Below are 26,722 nucleotides of genomic sequence, written 5' to 3'. Positions count from 1 at the left end.
GGTCCTACAGCACAGTCAGTGCCAAGACAAATAATTTATAGCTGGATTCAGAAAGCTTTACGCCGATGTATCAGTAGATACGCCGTCGTAACTCTGAATCGACGCCGTCCTAAATTTAAGCGTATTCTGGAAACCAGATACGCTTAAATTAGGCTAAGATACGAGCGGCGTAAGTCTCCTACGCCGTCGTATCTTAGGGTGCAATATTTACGCTGGCCGCTAGGTGGCGCTTCCGTTGAGTTCAGCGTAGAATATGCAAATGACTAGATACGCCGATTCAGAAACGTACGTGCGCCCGGCGCATTTTTTTTACGTCGTTTACGTATGGCTTTTTCCAGCGTAAAGTTAGTCGAACAAATAGCTGGCCTAGTCAATGTTAAAAATGGCCGTCGTTCCCGCATCGAAAATTGAAAATTTTACGTAGTTTGCGTAAGTCGTCCGTGAATGGGGCTGGACGTAATTTACGTTCACGTCGAAACGAATACGTCCTTGCGGCGTACTTTGGAGCAATGCACACTGGGATGGCGCATGTGCCGTTCGTAAAAAACGTCAATCACGTCGGGTCACCACCCATTTACATAAAACACGCCCCCCTCATCCTCATTTGAATTAGGTGCGCTTACGCCGGCCCCATTTACGCTACACCGCTGTAACTTAGGAGGCAAGTGCTTTGTGAATACAGCACTTGCCTCTGACTTACGGCGGCGTAGCGTAAATACGATACGCTACGCCGCCTCAAAGATGCGCCGCCGTACCGGAATCTAGCTATTAGAGCCCAGGGTGAACATGTCAAATTGTGCAACCTCCCACCCCCTACCTTCTCAAGATGCATAATTATGTATCAGCAAAACCCCCCCAAAAAAAAGAAATCAAGCACTAATCTGCATGCCTACCCCTCAAGCATAAATCTCCCTTCTTCCCAGAAAATCTGGAAATGCTGAAATCCCCCCCCCTGGCACAAATATTTGCCCCCCATCCACCAGCTCAAATCCTCTCTCTCCCTATATGACCTCAGCACAGATTCCCCCCCTCCCCCTAAAAAAACGTACCCCCCCCCCCAGCACAAATCTCCTTCTCCCCTACTCCAAATCCCTACTTCCTAGCACAAATACCCGCAGTGCATTCCGGTACAGTCAATGAAAGTAGAACACGTGAATTTTTTTCTGTATAGATCGCATCTGCAATATGGCAAAGCGCATCAAAAACGCACTGGAACGCAATGTCAATTGTCTTCAAACAAAATTAAGGGAAAAAAAGAGAGGAAAAACGCACTGGAACACACATGTCCTCAATTGTCCTCAAAATGAGACGAAGAAAAAAAAAGGAAAAACTCACTGCAATGCAAATGTCCACAAATGAGATGAAAAACGCACTGGAACGCATCAAGAACACGCCAGAATGTGAATTCAGAAAAAAATCCAGAAGCCTAGGTTCAGCTGAACTCGCACGATTTTATTCCCGCTTGTCAGTCCGACTTTGGGGGCGATTTCACAGACATCCGTGCGGGTTTTAATGGAAATCCCACCCCGAAATCGCCAAAAGTAGTACAAAAACTACTTTTGTGAATCGATGCGCTGCTGCATTTGCGGATGCTGCTGTTGCCGGCGATTTGGCATCATTTCAGTCAGTGCCCATGTTGCCAGTCAGTGGCCATTTGTGGGCACTGATTGGCATCGATTGTGTTCAATAATTTTTTATTGTTTTTTGTGTTTTTTTTGTGCCCATTTTTGCTCTATTGAGCACCGGGGGGCACTCCCTGGTGGTCCAGTGTTGGCATCCGAGGGGGGGCTGCGCTTTTGAACAATCATCGTGAACCCCCCTGTCAGGAGAGCCGCCGATCAGCTCTCCTCTACTCACGTCTGTCAGACGCGAGTGAGGAAGAGCCGATCAACGGCTCTTCCTGTTTACATTGTGATCAGCCGTAATTGGACACGGCTGATCACGTGGTAAAGAGCCTCCGCCGGAGGCTCTTTACCGAGATCGGAGATGCAGGGTGTCAGACTGATACCCCGCATCACCGATCGCCGCGCTGCGCGCCGCGCTGCGCGCCCCACCTGGCGCGCGCCGGCATGTAATCCTGCAGGACGTCAATAGACGTCCAGTCAGGATTTCACAACCACTTCAATTGACTATTGACCGGGTGGGAAGTGGTTAATAAGGACACTTACCTGTCCTAGGCGCCAGAGATGATGGGCCCCCGGAGGCGAACACTCGGTCCTGGCGCCTCCATCCTGACTAAAAGAAACAACTGCCCATTTCCTACTCCGCATGCTCAACTCGCACAGCGCTTTGTGAATGGGCGGTTGCGTCCTGGGATATACACAGTTCCCAGAAGGCAGCGCGCCCCATTTACCAGAAGACACTGCAACAGAGGACGAAGAAGAAGATGACCGCGGTGGAGGAAGAGGCAGAAGAGCTAGTTCTGCATAGAAACAGCCCTTTCTGGTGAGTATAAAAAAAAATATCAATTTTTTTTTCCGATGTTTTATTTTTATTTTAGGGAAAGAAAGAAAAATCAGGGTGGAACTCCACTTTAAGGCGTGTGTTTTTATATCCGCCCCGGAGTTCAGCTTCACGGATCTGCTTTATGTGCCGCTGTCATAATGTAGAAAAAAAAAAAAAGGTTTGTAAAAGTTTCTCAGGAGTGTGCGTCTATTTACTCAGCCTTTGTTCGTCCTCGCAGGCTTTCCATAACGTACAATGACGAAATCAGGTCATGCTTCCGTACATGAGAAGAAAAAAAAATTGATTTCACTGCAAACACTTTTGCGATTTGACAAGTTCACTACAATGCTGTAACCGCAGGAGAAGTGGCAGGTCCTGTTTTTCTTGCTGTACAGTGCCGGTGGTATACCTGGGATTCACCTGTTCAGCTCATTTCATTCACAACTCTCCAGCTGATGACATCAGTTCACCATTCCGGAGAAGGTGTGCCGCCCCCCCTCCCCCCACCGGAATGACACATTTTTAGGTGTTTTCTTTAGTGCATTGGGACAAGTTTCAAAAATAGTATCTTTTATCAAAAAATTTAGGGCTGTTCAGTGTCTTTGTTTGCTTACATAACTCACATCTAATTTTTATGCATTCTTTTAATTTCTGACATTTTATCCATTTTGTTGCAAGGAACTTCTTTTTCACCTTTCAGAATTAAATACATGATGTCTTTCGATGTCAATTTTAATACTTTATATTATTTTACTGAGAAAGAAGGAGACTTTCATTGCTGACCTCTCTTTCTGAAAAATTTAGTTTCCTAGCTGGTACACTGATCCCGCGGCTATAGTGATTTCTATAGTAACATGTCCACAGGTTAGGAATTGTGACCTCACTTTGATTTTCATGATCTGCATGCTTGTTCCGGGTCATCAACTCGGAATATACTAAAGCCAGAGACAGCCAGGTTGCTGCCATTTTCAGAGTCAGATCAGCTACTGGTGTACAATGGATATAAAAAGTCTACCGTATTTTCCGGCGTATAAGACGACCCCCTAATTTTCAAGTGAAAACATAGCTTTTGGGCTCCATACCTCCCAACATTTTGAGATGGGAAGGAGGGACACCTACTAGAAAATGTATGTAGGCATAGGACACGCCCCCTATCACACCCCTTTAACCTCCCTGGCAGTATGATTATTTCAGATTATAGGTGCTGAAAGCGGTACAATTATTTTGCATGGAAATTTGGCATTTTAAATTGTAGGCCTGTAATTCTTAGGAATAACTCACTTAAATCTGTCCAAACAAGAGTCTAGTAGACATCCCGGGTATGATAAAGTTTGAAAAACAAAATCATGAATTATAATATAATAAGTAACTATAAATAATTATAACAAATGTAGCACCTGGTTACTTAAAAGGTATCGGTGCTAGTCAATTTTAGAGAGTGATCAGAGTGTTAACTCTGTGACTCTGATCCAGTAATTATGTTTGAAACTGGTCTCTGTCTCAGCTTGGCTGTGCTATGGGCTGTTTGTTGTTACTGGGGTGTAGTTCCTATCCCAGGGCGATGGGTGGCAGCAGTGGAGTCGAGGTTTGGGTGCTCTTCCCCAGCAGCCATTCAGGAGGGTTGAGCCTCCCTGCGCATGCTGGGGGAGGGTATTTATGGGGCAGACGCCATTGTTCTGGGTTCTTCTTCGGAGTGCGGCACCCACCTTTAGGGTGACCGCGCATCACGGCACCCCGGCGTAATGGCCATCCAGGCCGTGGTGCGCATGCCACGTGGTGTTTCTGGTTCCGGGACCATGTTGGTCCTTGGTCCGGATTATTTGAGCCGTGGCCGGGAGCCCAGTAGTCGACTGGGTTCCCAATCCTGAAGATCCCAAGCGAGTTAGCTGTTCGGTGGGGAGTCCATCTGAGGAGAGCCAATTAGAGGCTGGCAAACCAATAGGGTCTCGACAAAGCACCAGGGATAAAGGTAGCCTGTCACTGAGAGACTGGTCACTTGTCAGTCGGTACCTGAAAACTAACTGAAGGAGATCCAAACACAATTCTATAAAGGAGGATCATCATGCGAGGCGGCCCCGAGTCTGGCTCGGGGATACCGCTTTTGGTATTGAAATATTACCCCAAGCCAGACTCGGGAATACCGCCAAGGGGGTTAACAAAACGGTAAATAGGCTGTTCCCCGGGCAAGTGAAGTTGCATCTTGCAAGGGAATTTGCCCCAGAGCTTAGTGGATATTGTTTTCACAAGAATCACATACAAGGATTTATTTTTTTTTTTTTAAAACAGCATTTTTGCTTTCACATGATTGGATGATGAAAGTCAGCAGGGTTTCACCTCCTTTTAATAAGCTCTGTGAAAAACTCTCTTGCGAACATCCTAATTGCCATTAATAAATCAACCCCAGTGTCTCTTTAAGCTCTCAGCAGTATTCCCGAGTGTGGCTTGGGGGGGAATATTCATTACCAAAAGCGGTAACCCTGAGCCACACTCGGAATCGCATCGCAGGATCCATGTACAGGTTACTTACCTTGTCCCCAGGATCCTGCGATGTCCTCCCACTGTGTCCTCCACCAGATAATCCGCCCAATGTATTACTGTTCCGGGCTCCATTCCCTGCAAGCATCCCGATGCACGGGGCGGAGCCCGGCAGCAAATTCAAAAATTGAAAACTACATAACACATACAGTACTCTGTAATCTGTAAGATTACATTAATGTATCAAATCATTTCACCTCCCTTTTGTCCCTAGTGCTTTGTCCAGTGCACGGCATGCAGTTTTATATTAGCAGAATTGAGCGATAGGGATTTGTGTGGAAATTCGTCATCAGACACTGAAAGTAATGACAGCGACAATTCTGCAACTGAGCACATTTCTGTGTTTTTGATATGATTACATTACTGAATAAAATGTATTATTATTATTATAGTATTATTTTTTATAATTATTTATCGTTATTTAATATATCATAATTTATGATTTTGTGTTTAAAGCGTTATCATACCCGGGATGTCTACCAGACTCTTGTTTGGACATGTAGCGCCTGTGTACTTATCAGTACAGGTGCTATAGTTAAATTTAGTGGGATGAGAGACTTACTTGCTCTCATCCATGTTGATTTATTTAAATTTGTCTGTCACCAGCCCTGAACTATCCTGTGGGTCATTCTGTCCTCCAGGGATGCCGTTTCATCTCTGGGCGGTAGGTGGCGCTGGAGGAGTTCAGGCAGAGCCGCTTCTCCTCAGCAGCCAATGAGAGGAGTTTGCCCTCGTGGGGCATGCTGGGGAGGAGTATTTCTGTGGCGGAGGCCGTGGCTCGGGGTTCTTCGCGGGTTCCTGGTTCCAGGTGCGGCACCCAGCTTTAGGGTGTGTGCACATTACGTGCCCGGCGATATGGCCTACCAGGCCGGGGCGCACATACTACGCGGAGTTCCTGACTCTGGGCCCTCATGGCCTATAGCAACTGATGCTGTTAAGGGGCCCCAGTGACTTACTGGGTTCCCCATCTCTATTGAGAGGATCCCAAGCGAGTTGTGCTGTTCGGTGGGGGATCAGTCTGAGGAGAGCCCAGAGGCAGGTGATCCAACAGGGCTTGAACGAACCATCGGGCATCTGGGCACCGGACACTGACAGGTTGTATGCGGCAAACTGTCAGTCGGTGGCCCCAAATTACACACAGGGAGGATTTGCTCTACTATCTAACTTTTGAAACACTAGGCCTGTGGCAGAGGTCTCACCCAGAAATCCTAATTCTGTTAGAGCCAAGTCTGTGGCAGAGACTTGTTCCTTCCCAGGAAAGCTAAGTGACGCTCTGGCTGCCAAGCCTGTGAGAGGGACCTGTCCAGGGGCACTTTACCCACTTCGGCTGAAGTGGCAACGAGAAAAGAGTTACTACTGGTGGCAGGACTGCTTCTGTTCATCCATTGCTTGTATCTGCAAGGTTATTCTTTCTTTCACCAATCTGTCCTATCTACCTTAAGTTGACTGTTGGTCGTGTTGAGCCAGAATAAAAGCATTTAAAATGTCAATCAACTGTCTGGACATTCCGTCACTGCTCTCACTGCCATCATCACCCCTAGACACATCACGGAGGTAACTTAAATACGCCGATCCCAAATCCAACCAGCGGCCCCTGAGGGGTAGCGCTACAGACAGATTGAAAGGGGTTGTAAAGGTTCAGCTATTATTTTTTTTTTAAACAAGCATGTCAGTTCATTTTGCACAGAGTGGCCCCGATCGTCCTCTTCTGGGGTCGCACGGCGGCTCTCACGGCTCCTCCCCGCAAGAGCTAACCCCTCTGGGAAGCTCTCTCCCGAGGGGGTTAGCATGCCGGCGTGCTCCCGTGCCATACAATTGTCGTCCATAGCCGCCGAGTGTATAACTCACCCCCGCCCGCCAGCGGGCGAGTCATTGGATTTGATTGACAGCAGCGGGAGCCAATAGCTGTACTGCTATCAATCTATCCAATGAAGAGCCGACAAGACCTGGGAAAAGCAACGCGGGATCACGATCACGAAGATTTGGGGCTCAGGTAAGTAAAACAGGGGCTCAGGGGGCTGCAAGGTGTTTTTTCACCTTAATGCATAGGATGCATTTAGGTGAAAAAACACAAAGGTTTACAAACCCCTTTAGGTGTGTTATTCCTAAGAATTACAGGCCTACAATATAAAACACCAAATTTCTATGAAAAACAATGTACCGCTTTGAGATTCAACAATCTGACATAATCATTCCGCCGGGGAGGTTAAAGCAGCACGATTGTGTGGATGTGTCTATAGAGAGGAGTATAAAGCATGAACTTGGTGGGTGGTGGGAGTTGGTGGAAATCATCCATCTAATATATTCTCACTATATACTTTTTCTCTCTATCTCTTTTTCTATCTCAGTCTCTCTGCCTATGTCACATAGGTGCTTGAAAACTTTCCCAAGGGAAATGTGCAATTCTTTCAACACACTTCTGAGATTTAGCACAGGAAAAGAATAATAATCTTTTAACAGAAGAAAATGAGACTTTTGATAGCCAAACCCAAACGATAATCTAAAGTCAATATGCCGGATATATTTAAAACTGTTTTTATTGGATTGCATCCAGTTGGTTTAATAAGAAGCAGCTTAGGTAAATTTGGGTAAATCTTAATAGATGCAAATTAAATAATGACAATCTTCGTGGATTAAAATAAATCGGCTGCATTGTTTTGCTGTAAATACTTGACCCGTTTAAAGCCAGTTGACAATAAGCCTTTTCTTCTTATGCAACCGGCCTGTACTTACTAACTCTGATTTTTCTCAGCATTTTTAATGTATGCCTGTACATTCTGGAAATCATTAGTCATGATGTGTTGTCATTTATTGCCTCTTTCAATGGAAAGCCAAGATAGCAATGTTTACACAATGTAAAATCATCAGCACAATGTACAGCCAACAGCATGTGAAGAGTGCAGGAATTGATACTGCTAAGGCTGATTTCATCTCATAGATAGTCTGCAACATAAAGCGGAACTAAACTCTCTTAATCAACAATAACAGTTTGTAATCCTTATTCTGCTAGCATTAGTAAATAGATAGGACGGTATATAATTTTTTCTTGTTTTAAACTTTCTTTTTACATTTCTTCAGTTGCTTCCTGGTTTTAGGCCTAGGCCAAAATGGTGCCATACATCCCAAGAGTCTTCATGGGCATTTTTTTTTTTTTTTCAAAGGGAGGAGGGTAAGAGGGGCTTTCTCAGCTAAGCACACTCTTCTGATTGCATGCCTGAGTTCAAGTGAAGTTCCACCCAAAAGTGGAACTTCCCTTTAAAGCCTTCTCCCCATCTCCTGTTTGTGAAACTGAGCTTTTGGGGAGGAGGGGAAGAGCAGGTACACGATTATGACAGGTACCTGCTCTCACTTCCATTCCGGTCACCTTAGGCGATCAGAAGCGGAAGTTCTCCTTTCCCCCTACCTCCCGGTAAAAAACGGTACTGGGGTGATGCCAGCAGCTGCGAATTGCATTCTAACCCCTTCACACCAACATAATGCAGCTGCAGGCATCACCCCTGTACAACAACTTAAACCCGAAGGCCGCATATTTGCATTACGTTGGTGTTAAGGGGTTAGAATGCAATTTGTATAATTATTGTCTTATTGGCAGCCTCCTGTAATCCTGTATGTTGCAACACTTGGCCGAAAAAAGGTGGGCCAGCACTAGGAGCCAATCAGGCTCTTCTGCAATGCACATGTGATGGTAAGAAATATCCTGACAGAGGGAGAGAATGATCAAAGAGATGGAATCATCAGTATGCTACTTTTGCTTCACTGCTTCTTGGAGGAAAGCAATGGTAAACCTAGACAACATTATAAAGCAGAGACATCTTTCTACCGACAAAGTGCCGTATAGTCAAAGCTATGTGTAACGGAATGGCCCGTGATACCCAGAGACTTTTGAAGGATGCGGGGCACTCCTGTGCCAGCTTCACTAATGACTCTTGGGTCTAGGGTCATCCTATGTCCGATAGGGGCATAGGATGACTGAGAAATTATATCATGAATTACATGAGATGGTACAATAATGATAATTCATGTATTGCAGGATATCTTGGAATATTACAGGTATTTAATTCTGACTCCAACAGGTCAATAGCAGAGTGACTCATTCATGTGGGGACACACATACTGTTGAGATGTTAATTGAGTCTGGCTCCTTAGATATTTCATTGTGCTATGCTAACTAGCTCTGTATTGTGTGAAAGTTCTATTGATGGTAATATGTGTTGTGAGTTAACACACTCTAAAATTCATATCTGCCCTGTCAGCTATAGTAATTGATTCATGTGGATTCGGTGCCAGAATGTCTGTCTGGGATGTGGATTGAGGGGGACTTGTTAAGCACCCATTGTGTGATGTTTTGGGTGGAGTGTTTCATTGTCCCTGTGATTACTGCAGCATGCTTTTTAACTGTATAAAAAGCTGAGAGTTTACCATTAAAGCATTCATTCTTTTGAACCAGAGAGAACAGAGCTTGTGTCTCGTCTTTCTGGGGGGAATTCTTATGGATCGTGTCTGCTGGATTGTTGGAGTGTCGGATAAGCTGTCTTGGGTTGGTGGAATGGAATATCGTAACGGCGTTAACCCCTGACCGTTACACTATGGTATTCCAAGTAGTAACCTATGGTTGTGAAAGTTGGACCATAAGGATGGCTGAATGCCGAAGAGTTGATGATTTTGAACTATGGTGTTGAAGAAGATTCTTAAAAGAGCCCTGGATGGCAAGAAGATCAAACCAGTCAATCTTGAAGGAAATCAACCTGGAATATTCACTGGAAGGACAGATCCTGAAGCTGAAACTCGAATACTTTGGCCACCTAATGCGAAGAGAGGACTCATTGGAAAAGACCCTGATGCTGGAAAACATGGAAGGAAAAAGGAGAAGAGGACGACAGAAAACAAGATGGATAGATAGCATCATCGAAACCTTGAACATGAAGTTAAGCAAGCTCCAGGAGGCAAAGGAGGACAGAAAAGCTTGGCACACTATGGTCCACGAGGTCACGAAGAGTCGGACACGACTAAACGACTCAACAACAACAACAATATATGAACTGTATATTCAGCTGCTTGCCTGAAATTAGGCTTTAAAATTTTATAACTCACTCTAAATTCTCTGTCTGCATCGTTGCTGCTCTAACTATGTAAGTGGCTCATTAGAGCAGCTAATTTGCCTATAATTATAACCAAGGTTTTCTGAAATGAATCCTCACCATCACTGCTACTTGTAATTATTTTCTGACATTAAGCCAATGGATCTCACTGCAAAGTTGTCACATTCATGAGCCTGGTTGTTCCATTCTTCTGAAGGATGTATATTAGATTCTACACCCAACGATCAGTCCATGGAACAATAGTGGAAGTTGTTTACAAAGAGCTTTGAACTGTACAATATAGGCATCCCAGCTCTTCCCTGCACTCCGTCAAACTTTAAGAACCCAGAGAGCCAGTTAAGTGCGATTTCTATAAACAAGTGCTCTTATCAAGTTTCATTAAATGTAAAAGGTTCTCTAAGGTCATTCAATAAAATTGATTTAGGTGCTGTGTACTTGTTGAGCCTGTGTTTTTTTTCTCAGTAACTCTAAATTAAATCAGTTAGAATCCAAAATTTCAGACTGACAAAAAAAAAAAAATCACTGCAAAAGAACCAAAAATCAATATTATTACTTATGTAAACCCTACTCTTCAAATTTAGATAAATAATTTAGGGATGGTACTTACATTGAATAAGAAATGTCTATTGTTCTGCTGGCTGCTCTCTTACTTTAGATCTTAAAGCCCTACTCACAAAAAAGTTTTCCCTTTCTGTGGCGCTGTGCCCGCACTGCAAGGGTTAACTGCTTGTTTTGTCAGGGGGAGAGTAGAAAGCCTATACTCACACGATCCTCCATTCCACGGGCGAACAGCACTCCCCCATGATCCATCGGTGGACTGTTCTCAGAGCCAGGACAAGGGGTGGGCTCCCCCAGAGCTTACCTAGGTGGATGCAGCATAGGTCCGATGCTGCATCTGTCCCCCGCTGGCTCCAACACTGAGAACCGAGCGAGCAAACACTGATGATCGTTTGGTTCTCAGAGCTCCACGAGAGAACTGCACTCCTGTGATGCACAGAAGTACAGCCAAATGAGCATTTAATGCAGTCAGGCCATTTATACAGTAATATATATGCTTGCCATTTTTTTTTACTTACTATCTCCTGCAGCAAGAGTTATAATTCCTTGCACTGGCAGCGCGTTGGAGAGCTGTACCGCTGCTCTTAGGCTGCATTCACACTATAGCGTTTTGAATCGCGGGCAGATTTTCCGCGGATCTGCCCATGATTTGACAGCGCCGCAGTGTGAATGACAAAATGCGCATTCGAGATGCCATTTGATTTGAATGACACCTCAAACGCAATGCCATCCCGCCCCAATTGTCGTGGCAACCCGCATCGCAGGATGCATATTGCCCAAAATGAGCGCCTGAACTATTTTTGGGCGACATGCCTCCCGTGATGCGGTTGCCGCGATTGCAGCACTTTTTAACGTGCGACAATCGTGACAGACCCGGAGCGCAATTTGAGATGTCATTCAAATAAATGCGACCCAGGCTGCTGCATTGTGTGTGAGAGCAGAGGTCTGGCTCTCCAGTGTGCTGCCAGCACAGGGTATTTACATAATTGCTGAAGCACAGTAATTAAAAAAATAAAACAAAGAGCATATTTATTACTGTGTATGCAGTTCGAATAAATTACAGTAGTAAATACAGAAACAGTAGCGGCCCGTTCATTAAGGGCGAACGGGCGCTGCCCCCGATATGATGCCATCCCCCTATATATATCATGGATAGATTCATGCATGACATGAATCTATCAATGGCTGCCACGGCCACCCCCTATTTAGGCGTCTGGCCCTTTTTAGGATGCTAGGAGCCTGAATTACAGCAGCAGGATTTTTTTTTTAAACACCTGCTTAGAGCCCTAGGCTCTAATAGGCTTCAAAATAGGGTGGACTTGGAGTGCAGAGCACTGTGCTTGGAAGCCATCCAAGTGTGTTAGAAAAGCAAATGAATATTTGCTTTTCCAACACTGAACCACCTCGCCGCGAATCAGGAAGCGCAGGTCTAATACCCATCATCTGATTGGCTGAAAGGATAGGCGCTTCTATTGGACACCTAGCAGGAAGAAAGAAGAGACACATGGAGGACACAGTTCGCCGCTGCCTGACTCGCTGCCTGTCCCACAGCTCACCACCATCACCTGCTGCCTGACCCGCCACCAAGATGGGGTGAGTGTCGGTCAGACAGGGAGCGGGTGGGCGGGGGGACACAGTGGCTGCATTTGATGGGCACAGTGACTGCATTTAATGAGCACAGTGGCTACATTTGATGGGCACAGTGGCTTCATTTAATGGCCACAGTGGCTGCATTTAATGGGCACAGTAGCTGCAATTGATGGATGGCACAGTGGCTGGATTTGATGGCACAGTGGCTGTAATTGATGGCACAGTGGCTGCAATTGATGGCGAGGAGGCTGAATTTGACGGCACAGTGGCTGCATTTTATGGCACAGTGGCTGCAATTGATGGCACAGTGGCTGCAATTGATGGCGATGAGGCTGAATTTGACGGCACAGTGGCTGCAATTGATGGCGAGGAGGCTGAATTTGACGACACAGTGGATGCATTTGGTGGGCACAGTGGCTGCATTTGATGGACACCGTGGCTGCAATTGATGGGCACAGAGGCTGCATTTGATGGACACAGTGGCTGCAATTGATGGGCACAGAGGCTGCATTTGATGGACAACGTGGGGCAGATCCACATACATACGCTGCGCCCGGCGCATATGTAAGATACGCTACGCCGCTGTAACTTACTTGGCTTTGGTTTGAATCCTCAACGAATTTGCGCCGTAAGTTACGGCAGCGTAGTGTATCTCTCGCAGCGGAATTCAAATTGGGCGGGTAGGGGGCGTGTTTCATTTAAATGAAGCGCGTCCCCGCGCTGAACGAACTGCGCATGCGCCGTCCGTAAAAACTCCCAGGGTGCATTGCTCCAAATGACGTCGCAAGGACGTCATTATTTTCAACGTGAACGTAAATGGCGGCCAGTCCCATTCAAGGACGACTTACGCAAACGACGTAAAATTTTAAAAATTAGACGTGGGAACGACGGCCATACTTAACATTGAGTACGCCACCATATAGCAGCTTTAACTATACGCCGGAAAAAGCCGAACGGAAACTACGTAAAAAAATGCGACGGCCGGTCGTACGTTCGTGGATCGTCAGAAATAGCTAATTTGCATACTCAACGCGGATTACGACGGGAACACCACCTAGCGGAAGCTGAAAAATTGCATCTAAGACCCGACGGCGTAGGAAGACGTACGCCTGTCGGATCTAACACGGATGCCGTCGTATCTTGTTTTGGGGATACCAAAACAAAGATACGACGCGCAAAATTTGAAATTACGCAGCGTATCAAGAGATACGCCGGCGCAATTTCTTTGAGGATCTGCCCCCGTGGCTGCAATTGATGGGCACAGAGGCTGCAGTTGATGGACACAGTGGCTGCAATTGATGGGCACAGTGGCTGCAATTGATGGGCACAGTGGCTGCATTTGATGTTTTTTTTTCAGTATTTTTCTGAATGTCTCAAATTGTTTGCGCTCCCCAAACATTTTTAGCACCAGCCACCACTGTGCAGAAGCTTCAGTTGGGCTGTAAATATCATTAAGTATTGCTTTCCTTATGATTTAACCGAATTAAGTAAAACCACTCGAATTTGGCCCCATTTCACCCCAACAAGCTCAGTGGACCACTTCCTTGTCATCCTACAACGTGCTCTCTCCGGGACGGTTCGCTCAACCAGACCGGGAATATCAAATGCCTCCTACCTTTGTTTCAGCCCCAATTTCCCTGAACTCCCTTTTATTACTCATCTAAATTTCCCAGCTTCTCAGACGAGTGTTTTCCCATCTATTTAGTAAAGAAAAGATTAATTATTTCATAATACAAAGAGGTGATTTTAATAAACCTCCAAGCATGTCCAAATAAAGTAATATGGAGATAATCAGAATGACGGCAGTGCAAATATAATTTGTGCAGTTCTTACAATTTCTCCCAGCACTAAAGATTGTAGATTTCATTAAGAGCTCTTGACAAATGTTGTGGAATAGTGAGATTCCACCTGAGCAGGGACAATGCGATGACAGCCCGGATCAGCTAAACACGGAATCTTGGCAGCCGCGCTCTCTGGTAATGTTGACATTTGTTATCAGGCTAAGCCGGAGAAATCTCGGCAGGGTAAGCGCATGGTGCATCCATAACTAACATCAATATGGCCTGGAAAATTGTGTTAAGATGGGTGCTTTGAAAACACACATTCATATGCAGTACGGCCTGAATTTTGCTTTTTTTAAAGCTGAACTTCAGGAAAACAGCTAAATACAGAGTTGAAATACGTACATGGAAGTTGTTTTACCTGCCAAAAGGATTTGTATTTCTTGCCATCTGTTCCTGAGATTTACTCAGTTCTACGGCACAGGAACATGGTAACCGGACTTTTCTTTGCTGCAGTTTAGAAACACAGCTTAGCAGATGCAGCTCCAGGCTTTGTAAGCCCTAAAGCGGATGTCCGCCCAAAAATAAATATTAAAAGCCAGCAGCTACAAATACTGCAGCTGCTGACTTTTAATATTAGGACACTTACCTGTCCTGGAGTCCAGCGCCATCCGCAGCAGAGGACGAGCGATCGCTCGTCACTCTGCTGCCCCCCCGCCATCCACTGTGAGGGAACCAGGAAGTGAAGCGCTCCGGCTTCACTGCCTGGTTCCCTACGGCGCATGCACGATTCGCGCAGCACCCGCCGATTGGCTCCTGCTGTGTGCTGGGAGCCGAGTGTTCCCAGCACACAATGGGGGGGCGACGGGATGTGATGCAATGCCCGTCTTTTGCCCGTGAATTCTGGGCCAGAAGTGGGTGCAAATACCTGTCTTTTTTTGGTAGATTCAGCTGTCAGCGGGCAACCTGCTGACAGCTGATAACTCATTGGCTGTTAAGGATGCCTGCTCCTTAACAACCATGACAGTTACTGATTGTTAAGGACATCGGCAACCGCCAGCTCCTTAACAACCGATTTACTACTGTTTTCTCCTGCCAGGCATTAAATTACTGCATAAAATAACTCATGCTGCACTCACACTTGGGATAGCCAACTCCTCGGTCTTACAGCCTCTTGATAACTTTGCATGCTAGATGGTATGCACCCATAACTAGCTCAGTGCATCCCGTGGTTCACCATAAAGGAACAAAAAAATTGAGGAACCATAGTGCATTACCCAAGAAAAACAATATTTATTAAAAAACGAAAAACCCAATCAAAAGCTTAAAATCCACTTAGCATGCCACCCAGCCGAGTGTACATGCGTGATGATGTCGGCACCAAAGCCCCACCCTTACGCATTTCGTCCAAGTAGACATCTTCAGGGGAGTGCACTTTTTACACCACTTTGAACCAATGTACGTATGTATGTGCCAAACCTGGCAGGTGGAAGCTGTAGCAGGCAACACTACTGCAGTGATTACCGCTGGCTTCTGGGTTCCATACTGAACAGCTACCCTGCTGCAGGAGGTCGCTCGCGCATCATGGGCACAATTCAGGGGACACTTTGTAATTTCTCAATTAATACAAAGAATGGACTGGAATGGAGGTGGTGAGGCAGGCGGTGCCATCACAATCTCCAACTCGTGCAATCAGAGAACACTTTGCATTCATTGGCAAAGTGTTTTCTGAATGGTGCCTTTTTTTTGGTGGTGTGGTATGCGAAAAACTAAACATGACCCAGAAGCCACCAGCAATCACTGTAGTAGCAGTGCATGCTAATGTGATTTCCGGCTTCCCCAGGGATTCCAGAAGTATGGCACATACAATAATCCAGCTGGGACCAGTGTAAGAATGTAACTATGGGGTTGATTTACTAAAGGCAAATAGACTCCAGAGCTTAGAAAATGAGCAGAAGCTTTGCTGACTTCCAATCATGTCCTAGCAAAAATGCTGTTTTTTTTCTAACCACATGATTGGGTATTCTTTGTACAGGGAAACTTAAAAGTGGAGTTCCACCCTAAAATGGAAATTCCGCTTTTCGGATTCCTCCCCCCCTCCGGTGTCACATTTGGCACCTTTCGGGGGGGGGGGGGGGAAGCAGATACCTGTATATTCCTGGTATTTGCTACCACTTCCAGGCATAGATAGCTGCAGTATCTGCGGCTATCTATGCCATGTCCAGCCCCTCTTCTGCCCCCCCTGCTGTCTTCTGGGAGGCACACAGATCCCAGAAGGCAGCAGGGACCATTCAGATCATGCAGCGTGACTCGCGCATGCGCAGTAGGGAACAGGGGCGGACTGACAACTCATGGGGCCCCCGGGCAATAGAAGATTATGGGGCCCCTGGGCTTACAGATGGCCACCATGCCAGGAGGCAGTGCAGAGGCGGGGCAGCTAAAATATCAGGATTTTCACATCAAAAGCATGTTGGTTTCGGACATATCAGGGACAGATGTAATAAAAACATAGATTTATACATACTGCCCCTGGTTTTACTGGGCCTGGCAACCCTGGTGGGGCCCCCTAGTGGCATTGGGGCCTCGGGCAGTGCCCGAGTGACTCAATGGTCAGTCCACCCCTGGTAGGGAACCAGGCTTCACTTCCTGTTTCCCTTACTGAAGATGGTGGTGGCAGCACCTGAGAGCCGAGGGACAGATCAGCTTAGGGTGCTGACATCGCGGGAGCCCTGGGCAGGTAAGAGCCGGTTCACACAGGGGCAACACAACTCTGGCCGCGACTTGGGTCAAATTACAAGGCGACTCAAGTCGTCTCCAGGACAGGCGACTTTCCAGTGGCGAATCAAACAACAATCAGCTCTGTGGGAGGGAGGGGGGAGGGAGGGATTTGCCTGAGAAAACAATTTCCTCTTCCTGTATTGTTGCTTCAGTTAAGACACAATCCGACTTTGGAGGCGACTTCCATTGAAATCAATGGGTACAAGTCGCCTAGAAGTCGGATTGAAGTAGTACAGGAACCTTTTCTGAAGTCGGAGCAACTTCAGTAGTGTACATTAAGATGGCTCCATTCACTTCCATTGATTTTCTCAACATCGCGACTTGGGGCGACATCAAGTCGGATCCCAAGTCGCCCCTGTGTGAACCTAAAAGTGTCCATATTTTAAAAACAGCTGCAGTATTTGTAGCGGCTGACCTTTAAAAATAAAATTTTGGGCAGAACTCGGCTTTACCTTCATTTACTAAGCTCTGGAGAGATTGCACTTGCAGCGTACACAATCTATTTCCCTTTAGTAAATCAACCCCTATGTAAAAATTCCCATATCCGGAATTTACATTTCTACTAAATACACATTCACAGAATGCCAAGGCTGTTTTTGGAAGCAAGAGTGACCATCAAACATCATACAATGTGCAAGTAATATATATGTATATTGCTGTCGTTTCATCGAACATTTTCCCCCATCAGATTAATTGATCCCCTTTAAATCACAATAGACTCAAAATCATTTGTTAATTTCTGTTAACAACTTCTGAGTACATCGCATAGGAACAATTACTCCATTTGCATACATTTCCCTCTGTAAACAGCCACCTTTAACTCTTCGCTCATTATTAATAGATGTTGAATGGAATCAATTGGAAGCTTTTGGGAAAGATCGAAATTGAATCTACAGAACACAGTGTTTCCAGGAGAGTATCAAAAATTGCTGAAACTCCTTAGGGAATGTCACCATTGTTCATACTTCATGGTTCGGTAGCTCTGCACAAATATTAAAACACAAATTAAATTCTACTATAGGGTAGGCAGTGCCTGCCAAATATGCAAACAACTGAAAGTTTCTGTCTATTAATGCATTTTTTATATTGTTTTCATTTAAAAAAACTTGCATAAATATATATTGTATGGCTTTAATTAAAGGACAGTATAAATATTTCTATATGATATACACTACGGCCCAGATTCACATAGATTGGCGCATCTTTGAGCGGGCGTAACGTATCCTATTTACGTTACGCCTCCGTAACTTAGATGGGCAAGTGCAGTATTCTCAAAGCACTTGCTCCGTAAGTTGCGGCGGCGTAGCGTAAATAGGCCGGCGTAAGCCCGCCTAATTCAAATGTGGAACAGGGGGGTGTGTTTTATGTAAATGTTATGTGACCCGACGTGATTGACGTTTTTCACGAACGGCGCATGCGCCGTCCGTGGAATATCCCAGTGTGCATTGCTCCAAAGTACGCCGCAAGGACATATTGGTTTCGACGTGAACGTAAATGACGTCCAGCCCCATTCACGGACGACTTACGGAAACAACGTAAATGTTTCAAAATTTGACGCGGGAACGACGTCCATACTTAACATTGGTAAGCCGCATGTAAGCCACCATATAGCAGGGGTAACTTTACGCCGGGAAAAGCCTAACGTAAACGGCGTACCTGTACTGCGTCGGCCGGGCGTACGTTCGTGAATTCGCGTATCTAGCTGATTTACATATTTCTTGGCGTAAAAACGGCGCACACGCCCCTAGCGGCCAGCGTAAATATGCAGTTAAGATCCGACGGTCGGATCTAATAGAAATCTATGCGTAACTGATTCTACGAATCAGGCGCATAGATACGACCGGCCAGACTCAGAGATACGACGGCGTATCTAGAGATACGCTGTCGTATCTCCTTTGAGAATCTGGGCCTACATTACCACAAGTCCTGGGACGCCTGCCTTTAAATGCACATGAACTTTAATAGCTTCCCAGTCTAATGGCCCGTACACACGATCCGAATATCGGAGGAAAACTGTCCTCCGAGGAAGAATCGTATGATTTTCACATCGTGTGTACACTACTTTCGAGAGCCGATCACGAAAGTGCATCCAATATTATTAGATCGGACAAGCACGGAAATTTCCCTCGTACAATACCAGATCGTACGATTGTCGTTTAGTCAGTATAGTTGTTGTCCGAAAATACAATACAAATACATTACAACACATGACGTCACTTTCGATTTTTTTTTCTATCTTTCTGTCTTTATGTCGAGAATTTTCGTGACTTTGGTAACCTATTAAATTTCTACTTGCAAATATTAAGTGAAAAAAATATATGTGTGGAAACCCCCGTAATCGAAAGGGCTTGGGGTTTTAGAGGTGATTATTAAAAACATTTATTATCATTGACAAACAACGAAGAAACCTATTCTTTTAAAAAGTCTATATTTTAATTCATGAATATCATGATATTAACATTAAAAAGAGAAGGAAAGAAAATACAACGCGGTGCACTCTTTTCCTTTAAAGTCACAAGCTTGCAGTCCAACATGTTTCGCCTGATTTAGGCTTCCTCAGGGACTTTAGTTAATCTACAATAAATACAGAAGATTAATAAATACATACCAAAACGATTTTTTATAAATAAATATTAATATATTCATTATACAAAATACATTTAAATGTCAAGTGAACTACTGCTTTCCTATGGGCATAGAAAAATAGCTCCAAAATTCTGGAGATCCTCACACACAGCTGAAACTACAGCAACTGTCATGAAACAGAAGACATCGTACAGGGATGAAGACGGGGCATCTGCACTAGCATGGAAACATAAATCCAGCCTGATTGTGAATCAAACACGGAGATCCAATGACAGGGATATATGATATAAATCCTATTAGTGTTTTACCCTACGTAAAAAAAAAAGGTAAAAAAGGTGAAAAAAGTTGTACGATATTCAGATCGTGTGTACGAGGCTGTAGGGTTCAATATTGAGTTGGCCCACCCTTTGCAGCTATAACAGCTTCAACTCTTCTGGGAAGGCTGTCCACAAGGTTTAGGAGTGTGTCTATGGGAATGTTTGACCATTCTTCCAGAAGCGCATTTGTAAGGTCAGGCACTGATGTTGGACAAGAAGGCCTGGCTACCGCAATCTCTACTCTAATTCATCCCCAAAGTGTTCTATAGGGTTGAGGTCAGGATTCTGTGCAGGCCAGTCTAGGTCCTCCACCCCAAACTCGCCAGGCCTTCTTGACCACATCAGTGCCTGACCTCACAAATGGAATTCTGGAAGAATGGTCAAACATTCCCATAGACACACTTCTAAACCTTGTGGACAGCCTTTCCATACAAGTTGAAGTTGTTATAGCAGCAAAGGGTGAGCCAACTCAATATTGAACCCTATGGACTAAGACTGGGATGCCATTAAAGTTCATGTGCGTGTAAAGGCAGGCGTAATATACGGTGTATAATGGGTGAATTCTTTGTACATTTGCACATTTTTAATGTGCTAGTATTGGATTTCTCTGAGTGTTCCATTGTCCTCCCATAACACATAAATTTACAGCTATGTTAGTCTAGTGTGGGCAATGATGGGAGAGTGGAGTGAAGGTATGCTGAGCCCTATCTGAGTGTGGCTGATATCTGCAATTGTGGGGTGATTACACGTATTATAGAAGGCTTCTATCAAGCTGGTATAGTTTGTGTGTCCCTTACTATTGTAATCACCTTAGAGAGAAAAACATGAATGACCCTGTATGGTAGTGTAGGAATTTTAGACTGTAATAGTAAAATATGAGGTGCCTTTATTGTTGAAGAGACTGCAAGATCTGAGTAGCAGCAAATGTTTTTGTAGGAACTGTAAGGCCCCTTTCACACGGGGCGGATCAGTAATGCTCCGCCCCGTGAACCTCCGCTTGCTCAGCGGGTATCGCTCCGTTTATCCCCGCTGAGCCGGCGGATGACAGGGTGGTCCCTGCACACTGTGCAGGGACTGCCCTGTCTTTTCTCCGCTCTCCCTTATGGGGGGATCGGATGAACACGGACCGTCTGTCCGTGTTCACCCGATCCGCCAGACGGGATCCTCGACAGTTTCCTTGTCGAAAAATGTACACACGACCGGTTTCCTCGGCAAAAAAAAAATCCCAGCAAGTTTCTTGCTGGTTTTTGCAGAGAAACATGGTCGTGTGTACGAGGCCTTAGACATAAATGGCCCTGACTGTTGTTATAGACACGGGGGTGGATTTACTATAATTGGAGAGTGCAAAAGGTACAGCTGTGCATGGTAGCCAATCAGCTTTTAACTCCAGCTTGTTCAATTAAAGGGTCACTAAAAGGAAAAAAATTTTTTGCTGAAATGACTGTTTACAGGGTATAGAGACATAATAGTTAACTGATTCCTTTTAAAAATGATTAAATATAGATAAAAATCAATCATATAATGTGCCTACAGTTTAGTTTAGTTTTTGCTGTTGTTTCCTGGTTCTCTGATGTACAGAGAGCCAATAGAGGGCAGTGAGCTAATAGAGGGCAGTGATACTTTGTCTAAAACTCCTCAGCACCAATCCACACCTCCTTGATTAGTCACCACATAGAGAAATCTCCCAGTACTGTGGTGATCAGGAAACAGACAACCAGGAAGTGTCCAGAACAGAGAGGATTTACAGCAACATCAAAGCAAAAACAAACAATGAGGACATGAAACCAGGACTGCAGTAAGGTAAAGGAAGCTATTTAGCTAAAAAAAAATTCCTTTAGTGACCCTTTAAGCTTTGACCAAAAAAAAATGTAAGTTGACTGATTTCTATGCAGAGCTGCACCAGATTTTGTACACTCCCTGGCTAAATGTCTATGTCCAGCTTTAGGTTTTAAAGTGGTTGTAACCCCCCAAAAAAACCTGCAAGACAAAGGCATTATGAAATACTCACCTTAGATCGAAGCCCCCACAGCGGTACCCGTACACTGCTCCGGCCGGCAACATCGCTCCTGGAGTTACTTACGGGTATTGTGGGCTCCAGCGCTGTGATTGGCCGGAGCCACGATAACGTCACTCCCGCGCAAGCCCACGGGAGCCGCCGGTAACCGTACACTGGCTGAAGAAACGGCATTGCTTCAGTGCGCATGTGCCGATGACGCCGGCACATGCTGATACAGGGGATTTCTCCTAAACTGTGCAGGTTTAGGAGATATCCAGGGTAGCCAAAGGTAAGCCTTGATATAGGCGTACCTGTCGTAAAAAGTGGATTATAAAGGTTTACAACCACTTTAAACACATCTGTCTGACAGCAGCACGGTTATTGCAGCGATCAAATCAACTTATTTTGCTGTCACAAGGAAATCAGAATCAGAAACAGATACAATCGATGTACACTGGAACCATTGATCTTTGTATCACCTTGAGTTTATGATGCAATAAAATCCCGTACATTAATAAGAAATAGTAATCTATGTCGAACATTCAAATTCTTGAGAAGAGAAAGTTGTGTCATAGATAGCAATAAAACAGAAATAGGGGAAGAAACATGTTACAAAGGAGACGTCAGGATTCAGACAGATCGTAAAAAAAACAGTTTCTCCAGCAGACGACTACAATTGGAGCCGATATATTTTTTCTAGAGAACTGGATAAGATGGAATATTCCATCAAGCATTTTTTTCTTTGTGGAAAGCATGGGGAAATCCAAGGTGGACAGGGAAATCCAAGCTGGATGGGGGAATCTGAGGTGGATAGGGGAATCTGAGGTGGATGGGGGAATCCGAGGTGGATGGGGGAATCCAAGGTGGACGGGGAAATCCAAGGTGGATGGGGGAATCCGAGGTGGATGGGGAAATCCGAGGTGGACGGGGAAATCCAAGCTGGATGGGGGAATACGAGGAGGATGGGGGAATACGAGGAGGATGGGGGAATCCGAGGTGGACAGAGAAATCCAAGCTGGATGGGGGAATCTGAGGTGGACGGGGAAATCCAAGCTGGATGGGGGAGCTGAGGTGGATGGAGGAATCTGAGGTGGATGGGGGAATCTGAGGTGGACAGAGAAATCCAAGCTGGTTGGGGGAATCTGAGCTGGATGGGGGAATCTGAGGTGGATGGGGGAATCTGAGGTGGATGGGGGAATCCAAGGTGGATGGGGGAATCCTCCCCGCTCTACTATAATGGAGGGGGGGGATTCCTCAACTTTCTGAATACACATACTCTTATTAAGCAGCTTTTTTTCCAACAGGTCAATGCAACAGAAGACGTAATTACTAGAATAAGCAGCTCTGTGGGAGGGGTTTGCCTGAGTACACTATTTTCTCTTCCTGGAAAGTTGCTTCAGTTAAAGCGGAGTTCCGGCCACAATTTCACTTTTTAAATATAAATACCCCTGTAATACACAAGCTTAATGTATTCTAGTAAAGTTAGTCTGTAAACTAAGGTCCGTTTTGTTAGGTTGTTACAGCATTTAGACACTTTATAAAATAGAAATTGACTGGGGCCATCTTAAGTGTGGGCATCATGAAGCCAGACTGTATGACTTCCTGGATTTCAGCCTTGCAGATCTCGCACATGCTCAGTGCTGCACAAGCAGTGTAATAGGTTTCAGATCAGGTTTCAGCACCTGTACTGTCCAAGTCACATGATTCTTTGAGACTGGGGAGTGCACAGACTCCTGGAAAGTTACACCCACTACATTCCCAGGAGTCTGTGCGGTGTAGGTTAGGAAGCTTAAGCACCTAGGTGCAGGAAGAGGGAAGATTAACTATTCTGCATAGCAACAACACTTTGAAGGCATCTAAAAAAGAAATGTTTTTCTTAACCACTTCGTTACCGAGCCTGTTTTTCAGATTCAGTGTTTACGAGACTAAAACAGTTTTTTTTGCTAGAATATTACTTAAAACCCCCAAACATTATATATATTTTTTTTTCTAACACCCTAGAGAATAAAATGGCAGTCATTGCAATACTTTTTGTCACACCGTATTTGCGCAGCGGTCTTACAAGCGCACTTTTTTTGGAAAAAATTCACTTTTTTAAATAAAAAAATAACACAACAATAAATTTGGCCCAATTTTTTTATATATTGTGAAAGATAATGTTACGCCGAGTAAAATGATACCCAACATGTCACGCTTAAAAATTGCGCCCGCTCGTGGCATGGCGTCAAACTTTTACCCTTAAAAATCTTGATAGGCGACGTTTAAAAAATTCTACAGGCTGCATTTTTTGAGTTACAGAGTAGGCCTAAGGCTAAAATTATTGCTCTCGCTCTAACGATCGCGGCAATACCTTACTTGTGTGGTTTGAATACCGTTTTCATATGTCGGCGCTACTCGCGTATACGTTCGCTTCTACGCGCGAGCTCGTCGGGACGGGGCGCTTTAAAAAAAAATTTTTTTGCTTTTCGCATTTATTTTTAATTATTTTACAATTTTTAACACTGAAATAAAAAAAAATAAAAAAATTATCACTTTTATTCCTATTACAAGGAATGTAAACATCCCTTGTAATAGAAAAAAGCATGACAGGTCCTCTTAAATATGAGATCTGGGGTCAAAAAGACCTCAGATCTCATATTTGGGCTTAAATGCAAAAAAAAAAAAAAAAATTTGGAAATGTCATTTTTTCAAATGACAAAAAAAAAAAATGTCTCTTTAAGAGGCTGGGCGGGACTGACGTTTTGACGTCACTTCCGCCCAGCAGAGCTATGGGGGACGGGCGAAGGAGATTTTTCCTTCAGTCTCGTCCCCGCTCAGCTGCCGGATGGTCGCGATCCCCTCCGCCGCTACCGACGGCTCCGGTAAGCGGCGGAGGGCGCGGGACAGCGGCGGGAGGGGGGGGCCCCTCTCCCGCCACCGATAACGGCGATCTCGCGGCGAATTCGCCGCGGAGACCGCCGTTATCGTGTACAGGACCGTCGGCACTAAAGATGGATACCTCAGTTGTGACAGCAGCTGCTGCCGTTACTGAGATATCCATCTTTAAAAACAGGACGTCATTTGACTATGGGCCAGTAACGAAGTGGTTTTTAAAGGACTAATGAAATTACTGATGTATTGTTATATTTATGGGTGGAACTCCACTTTAAGACAGTGATCCGACTTTGGAGGCGACTTCCATTGAAATCAATGGGTACAAGTTGCCTAGAAGTGGCCTTGAAGTAGTACAGGAACCTTTTCTGAAGTCGGAGCAAAATGGAATTTCTCACGTCGCGCGACTTGGGGCGACTCGGATCCCAAGTCGCTGTAGTGTGAACCGGCACTTAGGCTTGTTTATTTATTTAACAAAACAAAATATAGTGTAGTGCAACAAAAAAAAACAAATACAAATAAAACAAGACAGAAAATTTTGAAAAAAAAACACAATATGTTTTACTTTTTGTTATAATAATATCCCAATTTTTTTTTTTTTTTTTTTATATTTTTTTCATCGGTTTAGGCCGATACGTATTCTTCTACATATTTTTGTTAAAAAAAAATCGCAATATTGATTGGTTTGCGCAAAAGTTATAGCGCCTACAAAATAGGGGATAGATTTATGATTTATTTTTTATTTTTTACTAGTAATGGCAGCGATCTGCGATTTTTTGTCAGCCCTGCTGCTACTACTACTACTACTACAACTACTACTACTACTACTACTACTAACAATAATAATAAAAATAATAATAATAATAATGATGATAATAATAATAATAATAATAATAATAATAATAATAATAATAATAATAATAATAATAATAACAATAATAATTGAATAAACACACATATAAAAATATTATTAAATAAATACAATACATTTAGTAGTATGTAACAATAAATACATAATTGACCCCTAACCCTTAAAAATAATAATAATAATAATAATAATAATAATAATAATAATAATAACAACAATAATATATAACACCCTAACACAAAATAAATAAGTATTCTTATTATTAATAATAATAATAATAATAATAATAATAATACCAAAAAAGTACTATTATTATTAATAATATTAATAATAATATTTTTTTTTTTAGTTTGGGTGTTTATTTATTATTACTATTATTTTTATTCTTATTAAATTATTAATAATAATCATTTATTTAATATTTTGTTAAGTGTATGTGGTTAATTATTATTTATTTATTTATTTATTTTGAATCAAAAAGGGTTGGCAACTCGGATACTCCTGAATAAAAGTCCTTTATTGGTTACATGGGTATACGGGTACATGCTATACGCTGACACTTTCATGTATGATTTGATGAAGGCTTCCTAGCCGAAACACGTCAGCATATAGCCTGCACCCGTGTACTCATGTAACCAATAAAGGACATTTATTCAAAAGCTTTCGAGTTGCCAGCCCTTTTTGATTCAAATATTGTATTTGTGGCGTCTGAACGTCCTGGCTAGAGCACCGGATCACAGTTCGTGGACTTCTATATTGGCAGTGGAGCTGGGGTAACAATTTGTCTCTATTATTTATTTATTTATGTATTATTACATATTAATAATTTATTTTAATTTTTTTATATTTATGTATGATGATTTTTAGTTATTTGTTTATTTATGTTACATGAATTTATTCATATATTATTAAAAAAAAAATTGTTTTGTCATGAGCAGAAAATCGCTCAAAAACGTGCAACAAAACGTTTCTCCTCCAGCGTTTTGGAACTTTGGGCCAGATTCACAAATGAGATACGACGGCGTTTCTCCTGATACGCCGTCGTATCTCTATTTCTATCTATGCGACTGATTCATAGAATCAGTTACGCATAGATAGCCAGAAGATCCGACAGGTGTAATTGTTTTACACTGTCGGATCTTAGGATGCAGTACCGCGGCCGCCGCTGGGGGGAGTTCGCGTCGTAAACCAGCGTCGGGTATGCAAATTAGGAGTTACGGCCGATCCACGACGGTTTTTCGCGTTCGCTACGTCGCCGCTAGTATATTTTCCCGTCGCATAGTTACACTTTTTTTTTG

Source organism: Rana temporaria, chromosome 6 (assembly GCF_905171775.1).
Source record: "Rana temporaria chromosome 6, aRanTem1.1, whole genome shotgun sequence".
Lineage (NCBI taxonomy): Eukaryota > Metazoa > Chordata > Amphibia > Anura > Ranidae > Rana > Rana temporaria.
Note: the sequence above shows the minus strand (reverse complement) of the source record.